Below are 11,421 nucleotides of genomic sequence, written 5' to 3'. Positions count from 1 at the left end.
TATGTGTGTGTGTGTGTGTCTTTATATCTCTTTTATCTCTCTGTCTCTCTGTACATGTGTGTCTTTCTCTGTCTCTGTCTTCTCTCTCTCATTCTCACATATACACAAATGTACATGCCATACGATTAGCCAACTAAGTTATTAGAGACCACAACACCATATACTGATATAACTTCCCATATTTTTTCTGTTTTGCAAATAACTTCAAATAAGCTAATTAATGGCCCTGAAAGCACTTTCCTAAAATACAAAGTGTTCCAGGAAATGTAAGGTATTATCATGATTCACATTATAATTCATGGCTTCAGGGGCTCCCAGGTAGATCCAGACAGAAAGAAAAGTGGTAGAAATATCAAATGAGAAAAAACCACTAGGGCAAGTATAAATATTTTTAATCAGAAGTCAGGAGATTCCCAACAGATCTACACTACCCAAAGGGCACAGTTCTCAGGTCAGCACTTCTTTCACAGACGAAATTGTTCTTTCTCAGGGCTTTTTCTGGCAGGTCTGGCTATGCAGTCTACCAGTGAACACCAACTGGTCTATTAGGCTCTCAGATTCTTCTCCAGCTGGGACTGTAGGCAATTGTTGGTCAGATTCAGGGCAAACTGCAGTGTCGGTCTGGAAGTACTAGTTTCACCAATAGAAATTTTTTATGTGAGTATATTCATTTTTCCTAGGACAGGTGAAACTTAATTTCCTTTATTCAACAAATACATTTTGCATGACAGCTACATGCTGCAGGGCATTGGAGGGACAACTATCAACAGAGCCACCAGGTTCCTGCCCTCACAGGGCTTATATTCTGTTGAGGACAGGCAGCACTTAGGAAACAAAGAAGCAGCAAGAAAACATCAGCTGGCAGTAATTTCTAAGAAGAAAATGAAGAGGGATGCAATAGAAAGTGATTGGGGGTTCATTTTAATTGAGGTGATTGAGGAAGGTCTCTCTTTGATGGGGGCACCTAAGTTGGTCAGTAGAGGACCTCCTAAGTGCTGGGACTCTCTAATTGATTGCCTGCAAATAAAGCAGTACCATGCCAAATTCTAATTCAAATTAGTTCTTCCAATCCTTAAATGAGTTATTATGGAGGAAGCCATGTACCCATTCCACTACTGAGGACAAAGGCCCTGAGATGTGAAGCAACTCAGCAAGCTAATAGATCCAAAGGAAGCCCCTCATGGCTTGAGTCTAGTGAACACGTGGTAGGAGATAAGACTGGACCATCAAGAAGGAACTGATCAATAAAACTTTAAAGCTAGTGGGAGAAGTTTAGCACTTGTTGTAGGTGTGAGGGGAAGCTGGGGTCACATGGACTGATTTATGCATCAAAAATGCCACCCTGGCTGCTTTCAGTGAGTGGATTATAAGGTGGAATGAGGGATCAGGGAGTGCAGTTAAGAGGACATGGCAATCCAGAAAAGAGAGGATGGGGGCTTGTAATGTCCCCAGAACAGAGTAGGTCCCTCTCTTTCAGAGGGGTCTGCCAAATCTTTAATACTAATAAGTCTTCTATTTTTCATTGGAAAACTAAAATTTCAACTTAGGCAGGTCAAAAGTGATGCTGACGTGCTGTCAGGGCCTCCAATAGGGAGTGGACAGTTAGAAGGTAACATGGCCTCACCAGCATGCTTCAGCAAGGAACAATGAATGGGGGAGTTAGAAGATCCAGCCCCTGGGGATTCAAGTCCCAGGGTGTCCATGTATGGATTCAGACAGTCTTCACTTCTCTGAGCTTCGGTTTCCTTGTCTGTTAAAGGAGAACAAGATACGTGCATCTTAGGCCTTTGGGTGGGTCAAATGAGGAAACCCATCTAATTTCCAATAACTGGAAGGCATTTACTTTGACTGTCAAGACAATGGCCTCTCAGGTAGCTAAAGCAGGCTGTCAGGTAGGGAGGAAAAATCATCTCCCACAAAGAGCTTCTGCAGGGAGACAGGATTTGGGGAAGACTGACTGCCTCCTAGGACTGGATCAAACTATGATAGTGAGAAGCCAAAACATATCGGGATTTCTTATCCTTCTCTGTCTTTATTTTCTCTAAGACGATAAGGAAATTGATTACCCACAAAGGAAGCCAATACTATGTCAAATTCTAATTCTAATTTAATCTATTAATACTTAATTGATTATTATCACAGAGGAGGTGACACTACCAAAAGTGGGATAGCTTTTTTACATACTCATTCCACTACTATTTAAAGCAATCAAAACACCATCTTTCACATGACTCAGAAGAGTCAAGCACTGGATGAAAATCTGAATATTTTTTAGGTAAAAAAAATAAAACTTTTAGATGACAATGCATAATACTCTACAGCAATTCCAGTGACTTTTCAGATAAAGCAAGTGTATTAAGTATTCTTCACTAGGGAGTGTGATTTGGGTTTTTTGATTTTTTGTTTTTCGTTTTCAATAACCAAAGTACATTGGCTTCATCCTTTGGAATTTTACATGGTCCCTCTTAAGTCATACATTTGGGGGAAAAAAAAACCTAGTAGAACCAAGTTAGGTGAATGGGGTCAACTTCCAAGCCACCTCCAAAGTCGACCCGTCCTAGGAAAAATGAATGTATTCGTATTAAAAATTTCTACAAGTGAAGCTAGAATCCTAGGTACTACTACTTATTTCAAGAGAGATGCTACAGCAGAATAGTTAGGAGCACAACCTCTGAAGCTAAAATGCCATCTATTTGACTGGGGACAATTTTCCCAACTTCTCCTTTCCCAGTTTTCTCATCGGTAAGAATACAGATGTTGGTCATACCTATCTCATGAGATGACCATGAGGGTTACATAAGCTGATGTTCAGAAAGCACCTAGTATTTTGCTCAACAGAAAGTGAACTCTTCATAGATGCTAGTTATTATCATCACAACCACCTGTCAGAAAGGCATATGCCTCTCACGACATGTATCCACCCGGAGTACACTGTGTGTTCATCGATCGTGGCGCTCATTGTGAGAGTTGGTAAAAGCTTTTAGAGGACAGAAAATGTCTTAATCATCTCTCTGTTTCCAAATTCCAATATTGTCATTGCCTGAAAAGTAGAAATTCTTGAAAGAATGCCTGAGTTTTGTTTTTAGTATTAATAGTTGCCTATGTTCAGATGCATGCTGCCAGAATTTAAGTTAAAAAAAAAATCTAGGCTCAAATTAATATTAAAAAAAGAAAGGAAGAAGAATGTCTTGGTCAGAAAATGACAAAGGCTATAGGATCTACATTAGTTGAACAGTTTTCAAATGCTGTTTTCCGACACTTCAAAAAGAGACTGTTTCCCAGATCAATTAGATTTTGAGACCCACCAACCAAATCCAAATAAGTAAGTTTATGAATCTTGTTCTTGGTAATTTATAAAGCTGGATGTTTGGGGCTGTTTGTTTTATGTTTTGTTTGCTTTCAGAAAGGGGGTGCTCTGTGTTCCTCATGAAAAATGAGTTAACGTGGACAATTGTAATAAAAGGAGATTTATGGCCCTGTTCTCAATACAATTTAAATTAATTTCTTTCTGAAACCCAAACAAAAAGCTAAATGCTTTAAAAATGCATAGTGTTTAAATCTTACATCATAATTTACACACCAAAAAGGGAGAAATTTAAATGTGCATTGATTCCAGGCTGATAAGAATCTGTGTTGAATGTGAGTTGAAAGATTTTTTTTTTCTTCTTGGCCTCCTACGAATAGTTAGTTTGCAGCAATTTTTAATTAAAAACAGTTCCCATAGTAAGAAAATGGAAAAAACAAAAAAAGACTTCAGGAAAATAAAATCAGCACAAGCGTCCTTCAGTTTGTTTCCTGAGGCCATGTAGAAAGCCTGAAAAATAAGAGAATTGGGAAGTTCTCGTTTTTTAAAACTGCACTTTTGGTTTCATTTAACATTTTCAAAATAGCTTTCCTTACCACCACCAATCCCCCTCCCCCTGCTCCTAACCAACCCCCTTCAAAAAACTTGGAAAGTTCTGTTTTGAACACTGAAAATCATTAATATAGTCAGGGTACCAGCAACCTTTTTCTTTCTAAATTTCTGGTGGGGGGGACCCTCCAAGTTATCAAAAAAGCAGTTTTCTTTTTTTCCACCTATCCAAATTACCTAATCTCATTTTAACTAGACTCCATCTGAACATCAATGATACTAAGCTATGCCATGAATAAACATGATGTTACAACGTGAAACCCTGTGACTGAAGTATGTAAAAATGTAGCTGAAAGAAAAGAGGACTGAGATCCCCCATCCCCTCCCGTCCCCTCCCCAGGGAGCTTCAGAGTTGAGCTGAGGAGGGTGAAAAGCAGCAGATTTAAATTTCAAGGTCTTCAAACATTTTTAACATTCACATTAAATCCTGTAAAACTAAAAACTGTAATTTTAATAAAATCCTTGTGTGTATGACTTCATATTGTAATCACAGTTTTCTCTTTGGAATGGGATTGTAACACTGATAAAGAAAAAAAAAAAATCTCCAAACAGAATAAGTACATAATGGAACTCACACTTTCCTGGGATTTATGGTATTTTATTAAAATTAGCATTTAATTAAAATAATTATTTTAAAAATGCATATACTTAAAAACATCTTCATTTGAATGGAGACGTTTTTGGACAGAAGAGTCATGGACAATAACAAAGATTTTTTATAACTTGATAAACTTTCTTAAATTCTATAATAATCCAATGTCAGTAAAATCTCTTCACTTAAAATGATGCTTCTCATATATTTTACCTATATTTTCATCTCATAGCACAGACCTCAGGAAATGAAAAAATACATTGTTTCTCTTTTCATTGAAGCTTTCCACAGATCAAATTCTGAAGTCTTTAGAACAAATTTTTTTTTTCCTATCTGACTGTACTCTGTGTGCAGTGTTAAACTATATAATTGTGCTGTTGTATTCTTTCAAAATACATTTGGCACAGCAAGACCATTCAAATACATGAATTTTAGAAGACATCAGGAAAATTTATGGCAGCATTCACAACGGGGATGCAACCCCCTTTCCAGTGCCTGGGAATTACAGTCAGCAACAGTGACGCAAATCTCAAAGTGTTTCTCACAATTTCATTTTAAAAGGGGGGAGGGGACACCCACACATTTCTTTATGAAATTCCACTGAGATCTTGGTGTTGCAAAGAAATTTTATTTCCCGGAACAGCCAGCAGCATTTAAAACATATTTTGTTGTTGTTTGCTTTTTAATGCATTTATAGTCCTTTAAAAAGAGGTGAAGTCCTATAATCTCTTAGACACTTGCTTTCTTCCTTTGCCACAAAGATTAGGGCTCTAAATAACATCATGATATAATAATTGTGGGGAATGTGGGGTGAGCACTTTAAGGGGAGAGGAAAGCAGATACCTAAAGCAGCTTCTGCTCAACAGGAGATACCAGGTCCCAAAAAGCATCAAAAAGAATTGGGTTTCTCAGGGAAGGTGTAATTTCAGTGGCATGGTTCTCAAACTCTCTCTCCTCTTTTATGTACTGATTCATGGATTGTCTAGTCAACAAATGTTTATTGAGTACCTACTTTGTTCAGGAAGTGCTTGCCCTAAGTGTTTGCTTTAAACAAGACTAACAGAATCAGGACCTTCAAGTTTTCTCCACTATTATCTGATTATTTCAGTACCATTTATGATTTTGAACCAAATGCCATAAGCAAAGAAATAATATCTGAGCACTTTACTCTGTCTCATGGTACTTTCTCATACTAAAGAAAACCGATCTGAATTTTCAAATGAAAGGGGTAATGCAGATAATTCACAGGCGAAGAACCAAGACCCACACCAACTAGTTAGTGACAGAAAATAGTTAGAGATATTATTAATTTCCAATCCAATGCTCTTTAAACTAAAACTACCCAAGCTTCTGCAGAACTTTGATTTTACTTAATTGGAAGAAATGCATCAGTCCCCATGAGAGAGTGCCCTAAGGACCAGCCATCCAAGGAAAGAAGGTAAACATCAGGGTTCTTTACTAATTCCTTTCCATAGAAAAGGTTTCTAGGAAATTTCTACAATTTCATCATCACAGAGTGGTTGCTATAATTTCTTTCTAGCCAAGTCTATGATACAAAAAAATGTAGAGTTGAGAGTATTACCCAGACATGAGTGTGTGTGATCTCAGGAGTTCAGAAAATAATACTATGTACTATAGGAGTGGAACCAGGAGAGAGAGAGAGAGAGAGAGAGAGAGAGAGAGAGAGAGAGAGAGAGAGAGAAATAAATCTCTTTTGCCCAAAATAGTTGCATGTATTGGTTAAATTCTAAAAGTAATCACTCAGCAATCTATTTAATTCTGTGTGTGAATAAACTGATAACTGTTGCTGGATATATTGTATTTTATTTCAACCAATCCCTCTCCAGGGGGATTTATCAAAGCAGCTTTATCATAAATTGTAATCATTGGTAAAGGCACAGTGTAACTTTTTCATAAAAAGTTATTTTTTCTAAGTACATATCATGATTAAAATTTAATATTTAATGTTAATATTTAAATATCTTAGGGACAATTATTTGATTCTTTCCTTTTTTCATGTGAAATGAAAACAAATTTAGGCTGTTGGGTTCATGACACCATTTATTGCTTGGATAAAAAGAAAAAAAGAAGTGTCCAGCCAATTATTTGCATAATTACAAGAAAGATCTAATTAAGGAAAGAAATGTACAGGGGTTGGCTCTAGAACACACCAGAAAATAGTTCACAGTACTTTACTGTCACAGGAAAAAAAGTTTAAACAATTTTTTTAAAGATTTGCCATAATAAGCTTTCCTCTCCCACTTCTTGAGCTATAAAGTAGTTTTTTCCACTCAGAGCAAAATCTTTAAAAGTAATACTCCACCATCCAAAAGTTAGGAGTTCCAGAGTTTAGATCTCACAAAAGATAATATGCCATTTTTGAAAAACATACTACTAATAGGGTACTTTTCAATGTTTTATCTCAAACGTGAAACAAGTGTGGGAACCCTCTTGCACCCTGTGGATTTTTATGAGGGCCAGGGTAGGGAAATCTTGCAGATAAGTCTCCTAGCTCAGAAGTGGCCAAGAGATTAAGCAAGGGACAGGGGACATACAGGCGCACAGATAGAGAATGCTGCCCTCGTTCCAGACTGCAGGAGGATGCGAGAAAAACCTCTTCTGCAACTCCTCAAAAACTTTCTAAAATGTAAGGTGAACACAGGTTATTTTTAAATCCTGTTGCTGTTTAAGAAAATGAACCATAATGGACCTAGTCTCTTTTATAAAACTAACCATACTTTTTTTTTTTCAAATTTGTATTGCAATCAGGTGCCTGAACTATAAGACATTTTCTATCCTTCTAATTCTGAAAGCAGGCAATGTCAACCAATAGTTTATATAGGAATTTAAAATTCCAACACACAGTTGCAAAGATCTAAATGAAACATACAAATTGTAACACACACTAAGCAACACACACAAAACACATGCACGAATACCATTTACTCCAACAGCTCACCATCCTAAGCAAAATAGTTCACACTTCTATAGAAGCTACTGGCTTCTAGAGAGAGCAACAGTACCAGCAATTATATTTAATATCTACAGTGTCTTATATAAAAATAGCACTGATAAAGACAACCCAGCTTTTACAAAACTGTAACTCCTTGTTCAGCAGTTAGCCAATCAGAAAGCAGGTCACACATCTTGTTAGGTGTATTAAATACATTAAACATCATGAATTCTCTATGGCTCCATTGACAATTCAAGCAAGTGTGTTTTATTTCATAATACAAACTTAATTGAGTCCCTTCCCAGAGTTAAGAGTCAATCTTCAATCTAAAATTCCAGCAAAGCTATTCCCTAAAAGCGCTTTGGCATAAATCCTCTGGGTATTTGTACTCTGCAGAGAAGACTGAATTCCTAGTAATTTCTCATTCCTAAAGCAACTTTGGTGCACCTATAACAAACTCCTTTTCACAGCAATTCAACACAAAGCCTTAACTTACAGACAAATGGAGAACTCAGCAGCACAACCTGCCAGCTGAGCTAGCACAGAGAAAAAAGTCAACTGACATTAAATATTTAAATTGCAAGAGGCGAGTCTGAAGTTTTGCATTTGGAAAGTTCTGAAAGTCCTGTTCTCTCTGCTCCCAGAGTTGCTAGCTGCCTAGGAGGCTGAGTCTCCCTCGCTCAGGCACAAGATCACAAATATGCAAAACCAGAGCTGACTTGAATGCTGAGCCACCTCCTGTCCTAAGGTAGGGTCCTTAGGAGGTTCTGCCATCAGCGATAGGAGAAAGTCAAGAATCCCCTTGCCCCAAGCAACTGGTTTTTGAATTTAACATGGAAATATACAAACATGTGTCCCTCCAGGGCTAGTTCTGAAAAGTATGCAGGGTTACTCTTCTGCTCCCTTTACCTCAATTTTGGTGACTTTGAAAAGCAAATACAGGTCAAAGCAGACTTCCTCTGGAATTTGTAAAAGAGTACATACATATTTTTTGCTAGATGAAAATGATCACAAAATCCCTTGGAATTATATCCCAAGAAACACTAAGAGGACCGAGTAGGAGCCTGCGCACACCAGAGTTCTGGGAGAGCAGCATTTCTGCAGACCCAGCATGTGAACCAAGTGCTGGGTCCTCTATTTCAAGATTCCGGCAGAAACTGTCCTCTGCTCCAAGAGTTGCTGTGCCTGGAAGCCCAGCGTTCAAACTAGTGGATTCATCCTGGCGCTCATTTCCACATACGTGGTAGTATCTAGTGGGACACTTCCCATAGCATTCAGCCAGAAACCCTAGAAACAGCCCATGCACAGTTTTAAAACAAACAAAAAAAATACACAAACACATACTCAAGGTTGAAGTACTTACCTCTGTGCGAGACTGCAGTCTCTTGTTCATCTCATAGATTCGGTACTCTGGCTGTACCATGTATGGTGTATGTCTCCTATAAAATGGGCCGAAAGGAGAAGAATAGAAGGGGTCATGTGGTGTGCTGGACATCTTGCCTGCTTGTCGAAAATCAAGCTAAAGAGAGTATCAGTAACGTCCATGCAGAGCACATGGGCTGTGTTCTTCACAGTACAAAGTAGACGCACGCACACACGCTCACACACACACACAGAGGCAGGCAGGCAGGCAGGCTGAACACACTGGCTGGGAACTGCTGTGGGAGCCTCTATAGTGAGAGAGAGAGAGAGAGAGCGGGAGAGCAGGGAGGGAGGCAGAGAGGGAGGGAGAGAGGGAGGGAGGGAGGTTGGTAGGGAGGGAGGGAGAGAGAGAGAGAGAGAGAGAGAAGCTGGATAGCTTTAGGCTCCACTGCTTGTTTTTAAAGAAGCAGCTTGTGGAGAGGTCATTTCCTGTCCATACTGTAGACTAGTTCAAAAATATAATTCTCCTCTCAGTCTGACAAGAGGTCTAAGGTTTGGTTTGAATTTTTTTCCTCCAGCCAGGACCCTTCACAACCTGATGGCTAAGCTTGTTAGCATAGAGGTGCTTTAACCGCTGCCTGAACCACTCGCCCCTGACAGCTGCACTGTTGTAATGTAGCAGAAATGTGATTGCTACAAAATAACAGAAACAAGGGCCAGCAAAGTGGCCCCCCGACTTTGAGCTGGTGATTCAGTCCCATGCAAAGATGTCTCTGGGCACTAACCTGCCGCAGTTTGGGGCTCTACTTGCTGTTGTTTCAGGAGCTTGTTGTATTCTGTGCATTTCTGTCCTTCTCACCCTCAGCCCCCCAGTCATTGCTCTCCCAGGCCCTTGCCCTCTTCTCCCAACACTTCATTCAAGCCCCTTAAGGTGGTGTAAGAGGGCCTGGATTCAGGTTATGGTATCGGAGCATTTTCAGGTAAAGACAATTATCCTGAATGTGGAATGCTTAAAATACATCCATGGGCAATGGTCATTTTCTCTAGGAGGAAAAAATAATACCAAAAGCAGATCTCCCAATAAGATAGGATAAGCAAAGAAGGAGAAGACTCCCTCAAAAATGACCACGGAGATTCAGTCCAGTAGGAAACTGCAGATAACTGCTTGGATCTTCCTCAAATAACATGTCCAACTCTGATGGAGAAAAGGTCTTTATTTTCCAAGACTGGTCAAATATATAAAACTTTTTCCAACTGTGGCTTATGATAAATGGAAGAAAACCCTTACAGCCCATGGGAGGTGAAAGAATCTCCATAGAGAATTAAGGGATCTTTAAGATAATCAAATTCTGCTGGAACCAACGATAACCAGACATACGATACTTCAACAAAGCCTAGCCACAGAAAATTTAAATATATTGAAGGAACACCTAACTGGGTCAGTGGTATTCAGGAAAGAAAGCAAAGACCACCAAAAAGCATGATGAATGCAAGACCTGAATGCAAATGCATGCAAATGAGACATTTCTTCTTTTTAATAAGCAGATTAATTAACTTTCTGCCCCCATCATGGCTTGGGGTATCTCCAAGTCACTAGCCAACAGGGGAAAAGGTATTACTAATTCTGCAATTTACACTCTTAAGAATACTCAGGCACAGATATGTCCCCAGATTACTGTCTTGATCAGTCTTTTTCCATAATTGCATGAAATGTTTGCAGAGTCCACCCCAAACTTCCAGCAGCGCAGCCCAACACAGTAATGTCGCTTGCCAGGATGAGATTACAGGAGGTATTACACTAAGGCTGCTTGGAACTTGTGCTGGGAGACCCCAAGGCAGGCCAGTGTGCTTGGTTTCAGGTTTCATTACAAATCCAAAAGCTGGACTAAATTTGCTGCAAGGTTTGTCAAAACACACAACCTTCTAAAGAAAGAATTTCAAACAAATTTGGTGTGATTTATGTTTTGGTATGGCGGCCACTGCAAAACTTAACAGTTCCTTGTGTTTAAATTCCCAAACTAAAGACCTTCCAAGAGCTTAGTGCCTGCCTGAGTTTGTGTTTATGAGACAAGAATCGAAGTAACACCTAGACAGGCGTGTGCAGCCCAATAATGATCAAAACTGGAACAGCTCAAAAACCCATGGAGGGCCGGCCCAGTGGCACAGTGCTACAGTGCGCCGCTTGGGAGCGCGGCGGCGCTCCCACTGAGAGTTCGGATCCCACATACAGACCGGTTCCCGCTCACTGGCTGAGCGAGGTGCGGGCACAACACCGAGGGTTGTGATCCCATTGCCGGTCCCGGTCCAGTACAGGCGCGACACTGAGGGTTGCGATCCGTTGCTGGACACGAAAAAAGACAAAAAAAAGGAAAAGAAAAAAAAAACCATGGAGATAGGGAATATCTTTCTGAATAAGGGTAAGTTTTGTTCTCATTAGTTCTTGCCGACCATTCCAAGTTATAATTGGAAGTATTTCTTTCTGTTAATACCCAAAGACTCCGACTTTAGAGCTATCTGAAACTTTGTAGTGCCTGGTCCACATTCATCAACTCTCATTCCTGCTATTTCAAGAGTCTCCAAACTGGGTTCCCGATTCACAGA

The 11,421-nt window shown here is 39.5% G+C and overlaps 1 long non-coding RNA gene across 1 annotated transcript; it reads right to left on the bottom strand.

Annotated features, from left to right (window-relative positions):
• Nucleotides 1–375: 375 nt before the first annotated feature.
• Nucleotides 376–9,166, bottom strand: LOC103590918. Its single transcript, XR_550519.1, has 2 exons — nucleotides 8,822–9,166; nucleotides 376–1,750 (listed from the first exon to the last, which is right to left on the bottom strand). It is a non-coding gene; the product is annotated as an uncharacterized LOC103590918 (long non-coding RNA).
• Nucleotides 9,167–11,421: the final 2,255 nt, after the last annotated feature.

This window comes from Galeopterus variegatus, unplaced genomic scaffold (assembly GCF_000696425.1).
Source record: "Galeopterus variegatus unplaced genomic scaffold, G_variegatus-3.0.2 Scaffold894, whole genome shotgun sequence".
NCBI classification, from domain to species: Eukaryota; Metazoa; Chordata; class Mammalia; order Dermoptera; family Cynocephalidae; genus Galeopterus; species Galeopterus variegatus.
This window is presented reverse-complemented; position numbering and strand designations above follow the sequence as displayed.